The following is a 12226-nucleotide window of genomic DNA, read 5'->3' as shown; positions in this document are numbered from 1 at the left end:
GTAACCATTATTCTTAATCAGGTTACATGTTATCATATTAATCATGTATACGTTTTGATTTTTACCATTTTATTATATTTGGGTACATAATCATTATTATTACCAAACATGGATCTATATTTTCCATGCATTTATCTTTGTTTATGAATATGCAACAAGGGTATGTAACAGAATCTTTTTATGCATTTAATAACTTAGTATGTTACGAGCACGCTCCTATGAACAATGTTTAAAGTAATTTTTTTTTGTTATTCAAGGCTTGAATAGGTAGCAGACCGAGCCTAATGTAAGAATTACATTATATATAAACCAGTGACCTGGGGTCATGGCATTAGGAGGGTTCTACGTGACCAAGCACACCTTAGATTACGCTATGCGTTGTCTGCAGTAGCCTGATCTAGCTCAAAGCTTTGTCAACATTTTTTATGTTATGATAACTTTGCACAACAACTTCCATGGGAAGAGGTTGACCTGTTAACCTACGCCGGAAACTTGTAACTTCCGAGCCGGCAGACTACGTATGTGTTTTTTATATGAATTGCTTAGATAGCTAATGTTCCGCTATCGACGCGATGCTTTAGAATGGCAGTTCCACGCCAACAGTCAAACATATCGGTCGTCCGACCGAGCTGCATCTCCTAGTATGGAGTTACAGAATAAAGTTGTTAACTTGTTCAACTAGCCTGTTTGAATCATCTCCTCTAGACAAGAAAGAACCTCTCTACTAAGATATCCAAGGGAGATGAGAGGAACCAAACATTACTTACGGATAACAGCCGTAAGGAAAAACAAAAAGTCTATCCGCCAAGCGATAAGACATTAGACAACTGATCTACAGAAGGAGATCGTTTTGGAGTGATCTGGCTCTTCCCGGGAGAAGAACTCCTTTCCCGAGAAGGGGAGCGCGGAACATTCGCACTCCTATACGAAGAGTGAGGTTCCTGTCTGTCGGAAACACTCTTGTGCCTACTAGACTCTTGTTGTCTAGGTTGGTCGGGTTCGTGGCGCTTGCTAGGCTCCTGGCGTCCTGATTCAGGGCGCTTGAAAAGATCCCCCACCGCGTCCTGATTCCTGACGCTTAACAGGCTCTTGGCGCCCTAACACTTGAACGCCTAACGTACTCCTGGCGTCCTGTTTTCTGGCGCCCTAACTCCTGGCGCCCTGACTCCTGACGCCCTGACCTCCTCCGGCGCCTGACTCCTGGCGCCCTGACTCCTGGAGCCCTGACTCATGGGTCCTGGTCCTGGCATAGCGTCCCGATTCCTGCCTTCTAACAGAATCCTGACGTCCTGAATCCTGTGTTCTAAGAGGCTCTTGACGCCCTTTCTTGCGTCTTGCTGCCTCTTTGCGCCTGTCTGGCTCCTGGTCCTGAAGACCCAAGGGATCCTGATACCTAAATCGGTTTTTCCGGTTCCTTGCACCTAAACCGATCGAGACTTCTGCTCGATTCGCTGCGTCTAAAAGGGCGCTTCGGGGAAGAAAGCCTATAGGGCGAAAGGGCTCTTCTCTCAGGAGAACAACTCCTATCAGACGAGTCTCTCGACGAAGGCGATAAACGCCCTGGAGATCGTGAGAGTTCTCTCCTATACGAAGCAGGACGCTTAGCGGAACTCTTAACAGGGAGCGAGACATCCTTCCTCCTTGTAGAGTCCTTAGCAAAAGAGCCTACGAGCGAAGCTAACTGCTCTTGCAGATTGACCAAAAACTTCTTGGTAGGATCCTGAAGAGCAGGCTCCTCTTGTCTCGTCTTCTTAGGTCCCGAAGGCCAATCCTCGGGAAAACGCTCTGGGCTGGAGTCAGCAGCGTCTCCTTTAGGCGCCTTCCAGGCTCTCTTCAAAGGCGCGAAAGGGGGGAGGCCGAACTCCATCCTCGTTTAGGAGAGGAAGAGTCTGAGGCCGAAAAACACTCCTTTAGGACGCCTTTTCTACGGCAATCCGAGGCAGCCTGGGACTTAACAACAGGATCTGCCGAAGGGGACGCCTGACCGTTGGGGATGTTCTGCATCCTCCCTGCGGCTTTCGACATTCCTCCTCCCTGGTCCTGGAGTTTGGAAGAGGTCTAGGCCTAGGAGCAATGAGGAACCGGTCAGACGCCCCCTCCACTGCACTGGGGACACTGCACAAATCACTATCACCACTCTTACCTTGGTTTAGAGCTCGTAGCTGAGCTTGAAGTTTCTTAATTGAAGCTTTTACATTTTCCTCTCTGACGAAGAATCTTTGGATTCAGAACAGGGAGAAGCAGCTGAGGCTTAAGGGAAAATTGTTAGAAGGAGAGTTAATTTCTTGTTCTAAGGAGCAAGATCTACTAGATGACCTAGCTGAAGCCTTTCTCACTCTATCTCTCTCAAGCTTCCTAACATATGATGATAATTCCTTCCATTCAAGCTCCGTAAGGTTCTCGCATTCCACACAGGTGGTTTAATACACATTCATTCTCCCTGCATTTAGTGGCAAATACTATGAGGATCCAATGGCCGATTTAGGCAGCCTAACCTTACAGTCTTCCCTACTGCAAACTCTAAACTAGGTGAAGCCTTAGCTCAGACATCGTGAAAGAGTAGTCAAAACCAAAGTCCACAATAAGCGTATGCCAAGCCAGAGAAAAAACAGAATACGTCACCGGTCACCAAAAAACCAATCCAAATTCTCGCAAACGAGTTGAAATCCAAGATGGAGGAACGAACAATAGGTGTTGTCCGTTCACCGACAGAGAAATTATGGCTAGAAAACGGGAATAGTTCCGGCCAGTTACCCCGCCACCCAGCCGTGGATCACCTGACCTACCGTCGCGTGTGCCTCGAATTTTGAAATTCTGTCGGGACGACCGAGTCTATAGCTAAGTATATATCTGCTGGGTAAGTTACTTGTACAAAAACAAAAATCAAAGTAAAAGAAATCACAAAACAACCAAAATCACAAAAAATAACATAAAATGACACAATCAAAATTCAAATTAAAATTTAAAATTATTGGTTAGTAAATACAAATGTTCGGGAAAAGGTCTTAGTAGCTGATTAGTTAGAATTAGTAAAATGAAGAAATATCGTGAGGTTTCGTTGCCAAAAAAAAAAGTTCAGTGTAAAAATCTTTTAATCTTGAAATACCAGAAATTGTTTAACTGAAATGTTAATCGCGTAATTTACTTTTAATAAAGTTTAATGTTATGTAAGTGTGGGGACATTTATTTGGACTTATCTTCTTTCGTTGTTTGCGGTACCCGGGGTTGCGTCTGACAGCTTGCGTTCGCCTACCAGCGCGTTGAATGATCCGTTGTTTTCTCTGCGGGAAGGGGATCCCTCTCTCTCTCTTCTTTCCTCTCAGAGCAGGATTGCGTTGACTGATGCGTTTTCGGAATTGTTTTCTTTCCTCTTGATAATTCTTTACGCTTTCGATATCTTGTTCTTCTAGTGGAAGTTCTTTCACTGTTCTTCGGAGTGGAGTTTTTCTTTCGCAAAGTGTGGGTGGCTTTTTTTGGAGCGCTTTTATTGTTACAACTCGGTAACTGTCTTTGTATTTGGGGAAGCACTGGTAACTGTCTTTGGGGAGAACTTTCCTTTTCGAGTGGCGTGAATGGATTGAAATCTCTTATGCCGACACTGAACTTTTGATTCCGTTTCGCGGCCGCTGTTTTTAACTGTCATTCGCGTCGCTGATCACCATTTCTCTTGCTGTGTCTTTGTCTTCCTATCATACTGCTCGACACCAATTAATCTTGTCACTATACCAATCTTTATCTCATCGTATCCCATCACTCTGCCACCAATTAAACTGTGACGGTACTTACTTTTCGTACACAGCTCTAAGGTAACGTGTGCCGACTTGGAGGCTATACTTTGGAGAATTAGACTCTTACCTTGCTGAAAAGTCTTGATCTGGAGTTCACAAAAAGGGTTCTAATTTTGGATGAGAAATGAAATTGATATGTGCTTATTACTTTATTCTTTGTTCGGGGTTCTTACAAAAGTTTTTCCACCTTCTGAGTTACTGGGCTTTTGGACTGATAAAACTTCATTGGCACTTGTTGCAATTACAAGTCTATAGGCACGAGGGAATTTCACTGAGTATTAATTGTCACTTTCACTGTCTTTTTGGGTTCGCGCACCACACTTCTGCACTTGTTCTTCTTCGCTGGACTCTTCTGTCTTTCTCTCCCTTCTCTGCCTGTTGCTGAGCCACTGGTTCTCCCCTCGTTCCCCTCTTTGTCGTTGTCTTCTCTTGACTTCTCTGTTACCCTTTTTTCTCTGCTCTCCTCTCTCTCTGTCTTGCCATTTTGTTAGGATGAAATCTCCTTAGCACCGCCTTTGGATTTTTGAATTCCGACTGGGTGTGGCATCTTCTAAAAGACTTCTTGTGTCTGAATGGCTACTAACTTCTTACAAGACCGCCTTCCTGTCATGTCTTCTACAATGATTCGTAGGCTTTGAATTTGTATACGCCTCATTCTTGATGTCTTGGCTTTTAGGGGTGTATCCATTTGGTAACCTCATAGGTCATTCGTTGATACCCCTTTTGGGCTGTCTTATGACCAACACTCATGGCTTTTGATTCGTCGATACTAGAGGCCTATCTTTGGAAAGGTGGAGCTCTGAAGAGTTTGGTACTTCCCTCTTTCTAACAACAGGTCATAGAATTCCTCTTTAACGTATGCCAGATGGCTCTCTCTGACCTGTTCACGAAGGGAACGGCGATTAGTCATAGGCGCTAATGAGAGTAGTTTCCAATTTCTCGAATATGCCTGGTAGATATCGCTCGTCGCCCGTAATCTCCTGTTGGTCACTAATCGCTGGTACGGACTGAGGTTTTTAGGGGGAGATGGAAACCAGATGTCTTATGGCTAAAAGCCTAATGTTTGGAGTAACAAAATCCCTTCGCTAAGAAAAGTCATTATCTTATTCCCTTTTCCTTTTTCTTCTCTTATTATCCGTTTCGTGCCTTTTTCTTAAGTATTATTAAGTTATTGCCTTTTGTAATAACAACACTGTGCCACACTATTACACACACACACACATATATATAATATATATATATATATATATATATATATATTATATATATATATCACATATATATATATACACACACACACACACACACATATATATATAATATATATATATATATTATCATATATATATATATATATATATATATATACACACATATATATATATATATATATATATATATATATATATATATATATATTATATATATATATATATATATATATATATATATATATATACATATATATATATATATATATATATATATATATATATATATATATATCTATATATATATATATATATATATATATACATATACATATATACATATATATATATATATATATATATATATGATATATATATATATATATAATAGTATAACTGAATCACGAAAGTTTTGGGGCTTTGGAACGTGATAAATCCATAAAGGTATATGCCACAAAGGAAAAATAAATAACGGGGTTTCTGCAAGATCTTTCGACTCAACGTCCTTTACTCAGCAGACAAACTGACTTACATGAGGAATTGACAGTACAGTAAAGGTTGTATAACAGACAGATAAGGATTATAAAGAGATTAGTACCTAGAATCCAGCACACCTGGAGAATGAGCAACCTTTCCAAACAAGCATAAACATGGGAACAATTTAAAAACAAAAAGATTAAGTCCAACTGCTCAGACACAGGGACAAGACAATTAAATTATTATACAGAGCGACAGCTGACCAATTCAGATCTTTGATAAACAAACTTATTCACAAAACATATTAAACATACATAGACAACGAAGATATCTCTAAGGCAACTAATTTGTATCTAAGTCTGTAATTATATCTGTGAGGTCATTCTTAAACATGTTACAAATCAAGGGTCTAAATGAAACAGGCCACGACTAATATTATAATTACAATGGGAAGTAAGTTGTATTATGGCAGATTATGTAAGATTTCATGATAAAACATCTTTTGATCTTGCAATTACTGAACTACCAATCCAATTTATCCGGTGGTTGTTTTCACTTAAATGAATGAATATTGCATTAGATGTTTGCCCAGTTTTTACAGAATATTTATTGCTGGTTTAATCTTATTTAATCTCGACTGTCCGAGATAAGAGGGACAGTCCATACATGGAATTTTATATATTATGTTGTTGATTTACCTGGGGCCATTTTTTATTTACATTCCTTTTAGTGTGTTATTATAAGAAAAAACAAGGTTGACCTTAAAGGCTTTTAACAATGATTTAATGGTTTCAAATCCGTTAAAATAAGGCAAACTGAGAAGGTATTACAATTTTCTTTCTCCGTGTTACTTACAGTACGTATAGAACTTTTTTGTGGGCTTTATTATAACAAATATCTAATATATGTGAAGGATAACATAAATCTTTCGCTATTTTTCTTATGTATTCGATTTCTTGATCCAAATATTGGGGACTGACAATATGCAGTGGTCGTAAAAACATAGAAGAAAAAATTTATATTTTGATATTAAGATGGTGGCCTGAATAGAAATAAACATAAGTTAAGTTGTTGGTTGGTTTTCTATATGTAAATGCTGAATTTACATTGAAATGGTTCTCTATGTATCAAAACATCTAAGAAAGGGAGGCAATTGTCTTTTTCCAATTCTAGAGTAAACTTAATCGATGGTACCTGATTATCTAATTTAGAGAGTAAATCATTTACAGCAATACCAGCAGGCAGAACAGCTAAAATATCATCAACATATATAGCACTTTACAGGAATATAAATGATATTAGGTAGGTAGCGTTTTTCAAAGAATTCCATGTAGGTACAAGTTTGAGAGGAGTGGTGATAAAGGGTTGCCCATAGCCATGCCAAATTTTTGTTGATAAAATTCACCATTGAATATAAACTTACAATCACAAATGCACAACCTAGTGAGTGAAATAATGTGAATTATAGGTAGAGGTAATTCATGCTGAGTTAGTTCATTACTAAGATATTCTAAAATAGAGTCTATAGGGACTTTAGTAAAAAGAGAACACATCAAAACTAACAAATCTATCAGTGGGGCAAAGAGTAATTTTGTTTAATTTATTAACTAAATCTAGAGAATTATATATATGAGAATCAGAGATGGTTCCAAGTAACGGGGACAAGACCTTAGCGATATATTTCCAAAGTTTCTATGATACTGAACCAACAGTACTGATAATAGGCCGCCTAGTTATTTTCTGTGCGTTTTGACTATTCCGTGCAGGTAAGGTAGCGAAGGAGATTTGACTTACAATTTGCCTGGTAGTTCTGTTTTATCTTTAAGGATATTTTTCACTGCACTATTAAAGTTTTTTATGACTTGATCAGAGATTTTTTGTTAGTTTTTTATAAGTCACATCATCATCCAGTAGGGTTTGCATACTTTTGAAATATATCACCAAGATCTTGTCCCCGTTACTTGGAACCATCTCCGATTCTCATATATATAATTCTCTAGATTTAGTTAATAAATTAAACAAAATTACTCTTTGCCCCACTGATAGATTCGTTAGTTTTGATGTATGTTCTCTTTTTACTAAAGTCCCTATAGACTCTATTTTAGAATATCTTAGTAATGAACTAACTCAGCATGAATTACTTCTACCTATAAGTCACATTATTTCACTCACAAGGTTGTGCATTTGTGATTGTAAGTTTATATTTAATGGTGAATTTTATCAACAAAAATTTGGCAAGGCTATGGGCAACCCTTTATCACCACTCCTCTCAAACTTGTACATGCAATTCTTTGAAAAATACTATTTACCTAATATCATTTATATTCCTGTAAAGTGGTATAGAAATGTTGATGATATTCTAGCTGTTCTGCCTGCTGGTATTGATGTAAATGATTTACTCTCTAAATTAAATAATCGGGTACCATTGATTAAGTTTACTCTAAATTGGAAAAAGACAATTGCCTCCCTTTCTTAGATGTTTTGATACATAGAGAACCATTTCAATGTAAATTTAGTATTTACATATAAGAAACCAACCAACAAATTATGTTCATTTCTATTCAGGCCACCATCTTAACATCTAAATATTAATTTTTTCTTCTATGTTTTTACGAGCATTGCATAGTCAGTCCCCAATATTTGGATCAAGACATTGAATACATAAGAAAAATATGGAAAGATTTATGTTATCCTTCACATATATTAGATATTTGTAATAATAAAGCCCACAAAAAGTTTTATAGTGAAAGTAACACTGAGAAAGTAAATAGTAAGAACATTCTCGGTTTGCCTTATTTTAACAGATTTGAAACCATTATAATAATCATTGTTAAAATCCTGTAAGGTCAACCTTGTTTTTTCTTATAATAACACACTAAAAGGAATGTTAATAAAAAATGGCCCCAGGAAAAGCAACAACATAATATATAAAATTCCATGTTTGGACTGTCCCTCTTTTCATCTCGGACAGTCGAGCAAGGGCTTAGAAGTAAGATTAACCCAGCATAAATATTCTGTAAAACCTGGGCAAACATCTAATGCAATATTCATTCATTTAAGTGAAAACAACCACCAGATAAATTGGATTGGTAGTACAGTAATTGCAAGATCAAAAGATAGTCTTATCAGGAAATCTTTTAGAATCTGCCATAATACAACTTACTTCCCATTGTAATTTTAATATTAGTCGTGGCCTGTTTCATTTAGACCCTTGTATTTGTCAAAGATATAATTACAGACTTAAATAAAAATTAGTTGCCTTAGAGATATTTTCTTTGTATATGTATGTTTAATTTGCTTTGTGAATAAGTTTTTGTTTACCAAAGATCTGAATTGGTCAGCTGTCGCCCTGTATAATCCTTTAATTGTCTTGTCCCTGTGTCTGAGCAGTTAGACTTAATCTTTTTGTTTTTAAATTGTACCCATGTTTATGCTTGTTTGGAAAGGTTACTCATTCTCCAGGTGCGCCTGATTCTAGGTACTAATCTCCTTATAATCCCTACGTGTCAGTTATACGACCTTTCTTGTACTGTCAATTCCTCATGTAAGTTAGTTTGTCTGCTGAATAAAGGACGTTGAGTCGAAAGATCTTGTTGAAACTCCATTTTTATTTTTTCTTTGTGGCTTATACATTAATATTATATATATATATAAAATATATATATATATATATATATATATATAATATATATATATATATATATATATATATCGAACTACAAATGTCCTTTAATATCTAATTCGCTCTACCTCGAAATTAATATATTTTCATATATGTTTAACCAAGGGGGAATTTATTAAGCGATAATAGAATTGGCGATCGACAAGACGCGAACCACCGACCTCTCAATTCCAGGACTGGCAGTGAACCCCCAAACCACCCCGCCACCGCAAGAGATATAAGTATATGCTGCCTCCCACCTCGAATACCTGCCGCGCGTAGGTATTTTTTTTTTTTTTGGAGACTGCATACAGCCCATCTCGTTCTCGGTTGCGTGGTAGTGCTTTTGCCCGCACGTAGTCATTATGTAAGTCTATCACATTACCGTGATTCATATACATAGATCGAACTACAAATGTCCTTTAATATCTAATTCGCTCTACCTTGGAATTAATATATTTTCATATATGTTTACCCGAGGGGGAATTTATTAAGTGATAATAGAATTGGCGATCGACAGACGCGATCCACCGACCTCTCAATTCCAGGACTGGCAGTGAACCCCCAAACCACCCCGCCACCGCAAGAGATATAAGTATATGCCGCCTCCCACCTCGAATACCTGCCGCACGTAGGTATTTTTTGTTTTGGAGACTGCATACAGCCCATCTCGTTCTCGGTTGCGTGGTAGTGCTTTTGCCCGCATGTAGTCATTATATAAGTCTATCACATTACCGTGATTCATATACATATATCGAACTACAAATGTCCTTTAACCCTCTTATGCCGAATGGACGTATTAAACGTCGAGTCAAAATGTCTCCCGCATGCCAAATGGACGTATCATACGTCGACCCAAAAAAGGTTTTTTAAAAATTCGCGGAAAAATACTTATAGGCCTACCAGCCTAAAACTTTTGAATCACGTGCCTTGGGGGATGCTGGGAGTTCACGGATCAAGGCGTTGTTTTGTTTACAATCGCTACGCAGGCGCGCAAGCGCGAATTTCTTTCTTATCGCACTAAAAAGTATCAGTGACACATCTCAAAAATTATTTTGTCACTTTGACATAATTTTTGCACCATTTTAAATTATCCTTTACATGAAGTATTATGTATGAAAATGTGCGCAATTTCATGTAAAATACAACAAAAAAATACTCATGATTGTAGCTTTTATCAGTTTTGAAATATTTTCATATAAATAACGATAAGTACAAAAATTTCAACCTTCGGTCAACTTTGACTCTACCGAAATGGTCGAGAAACGCAATTGTAAGCTAAAGCTCTTATATTATAGTAATATTCAATCATTTGCCTTCATTTTGCAACAAATTGGACATCTCTAGCACAATATTTCTATTTATGGTGAATTTATGAAACACTTTTTCCTTACGTTCGCGCGGTAACTCTTCCGATAAATTTTTTCGTGCGAATGTCCTAATGTTTGCACCATTTTAAATTTGCCGTTACATAAAGTTTTATATATGGAAATGTGCGCAATTTCATGCACAATACAAATAAAAACAACCCATGGTTGTAGCTTTTATCAGTTTTGAAATATTTTCATATAAATAACGTTAAGTGCAAAAATTTCAACTTTCGGTCAACTTTGCCTCTACCAAAATGGTCGAAAAACGCAATTGTAAGCTAAAACTCTTATATTCTAGTAATATTCAATCATTTACCTTCATTTTGCAACGACTTGGAAGTCTCTAGCACAATATTTCGATTTATGGTGAATTTATGAAAAAAAAAAAAAAACGTTTTCCTTACGTCCGCGCGGTAACACTTCCGAAAAAATCAGAATTTTTTTTGTGCGATTGTCAAAATGTTTGCACAATTTAAAATTAGCTGTTACATAAAGTTTTATATATGAAAATGTGAGCAATTTCATGTAGAATACAGCTAAAAATGATTGAAGGTTGTAGCTTTTCTCTTTTTTCGAAATATTTTCATATAAATCACGATAAATAGAAAAAAACCACGTTCGGTTAAATTTAACTCTACCGAATTAGTTGAAAAACGCAATTGTAAGCTAAAACTCTTACGGCCTAGTAATATTCTGTCATTTATCTTCATTTTGAAACACATTTGAAGTCTCTAGAACAATATTGTGATTTATGGTGAATTTTTGAAAAATATATTTAACTTCCCTCCGCGCGCCGATTCGCGGCCGCAAGTCTCCGAAATGCGTACATCGCATTATCCTAATATTTGCTCCTTTTCATATTAGCCGTTTTATAGAGTTTCATATATCAAAATGTGCGCAAATTCATGAAGAATACAATAAAAAATAATTGAAGGTTGTAGCTTTTCCCATCTTTGAAATATGTGCATACAAAAAAATATATATATAAACATTTCGACATTCGGTCAACTTTAACTCGTTTGAAATGGTCGAAATCTGCAATTCTAATCTAAAACTCTTACAGTATCGTAATATTCAATCATTTGTCTTCATTTTGAAACAAATTGGAAGTCTCTAGAACAATATTTAGATTTACTGTGAATTTTTGAAAATAACATTTTTTTACGTCTGCGCGTTACGAATTCGTACATCATTTTGTGATAATATTTTTCCGGTGTTGCTTTTATTGTTTTACAATGTATTATATATCAAAATGATTGCAATTTAGTGTACAATACAAAAAAAAAAGTAACTCGTTAGCTTTGACCGTTTTTTGCATAGCGTAATTTGAATACAATTATGTATGAATTTTTTTTTTCGCTACCATATATCGCATTATTTACATATGATAATGATATTATTTTTCATTTCTAATGGTTGCATACTAAACTTCAGGCAATGACAAAAAAATGAGCCAAAACTGAACTCTTAATCTTCAAAACTAAGCGCGCTGTGATTTTTTGAAAAATGTTATTGTCATGATACAATAAAGTTTTATGCAAACTTACCTGGCAGATATATACTTAGCTATAGACTCCGTCGTCCCCGATAGAAATTCGAATTTCGCGGTACACTCTACAGGTAGGTCAGGTGATCTACCGCCCCGCCGCTGGTGGGGGGAATAGGAATCATTCCCGTTTTCTAAGACAGATTTTCTCTTCCACCTATTTCCTGAGGGGA

The sequence above is a fragment of the Macrobrachium nipponense genome, chromosome 3, assembly GCF_015104395.2.
Source record: "Macrobrachium nipponense isolate FS-2020 chromosome 3, ASM1510439v2, whole genome shotgun sequence".
NCBI lineage: Eukaryota > Metazoa > Arthropoda > Malacostraca > Decapoda > Palaemonidae > Macrobrachium > Macrobrachium nipponense.
This window is presented reverse-complemented; position numbering follows the sequence as displayed.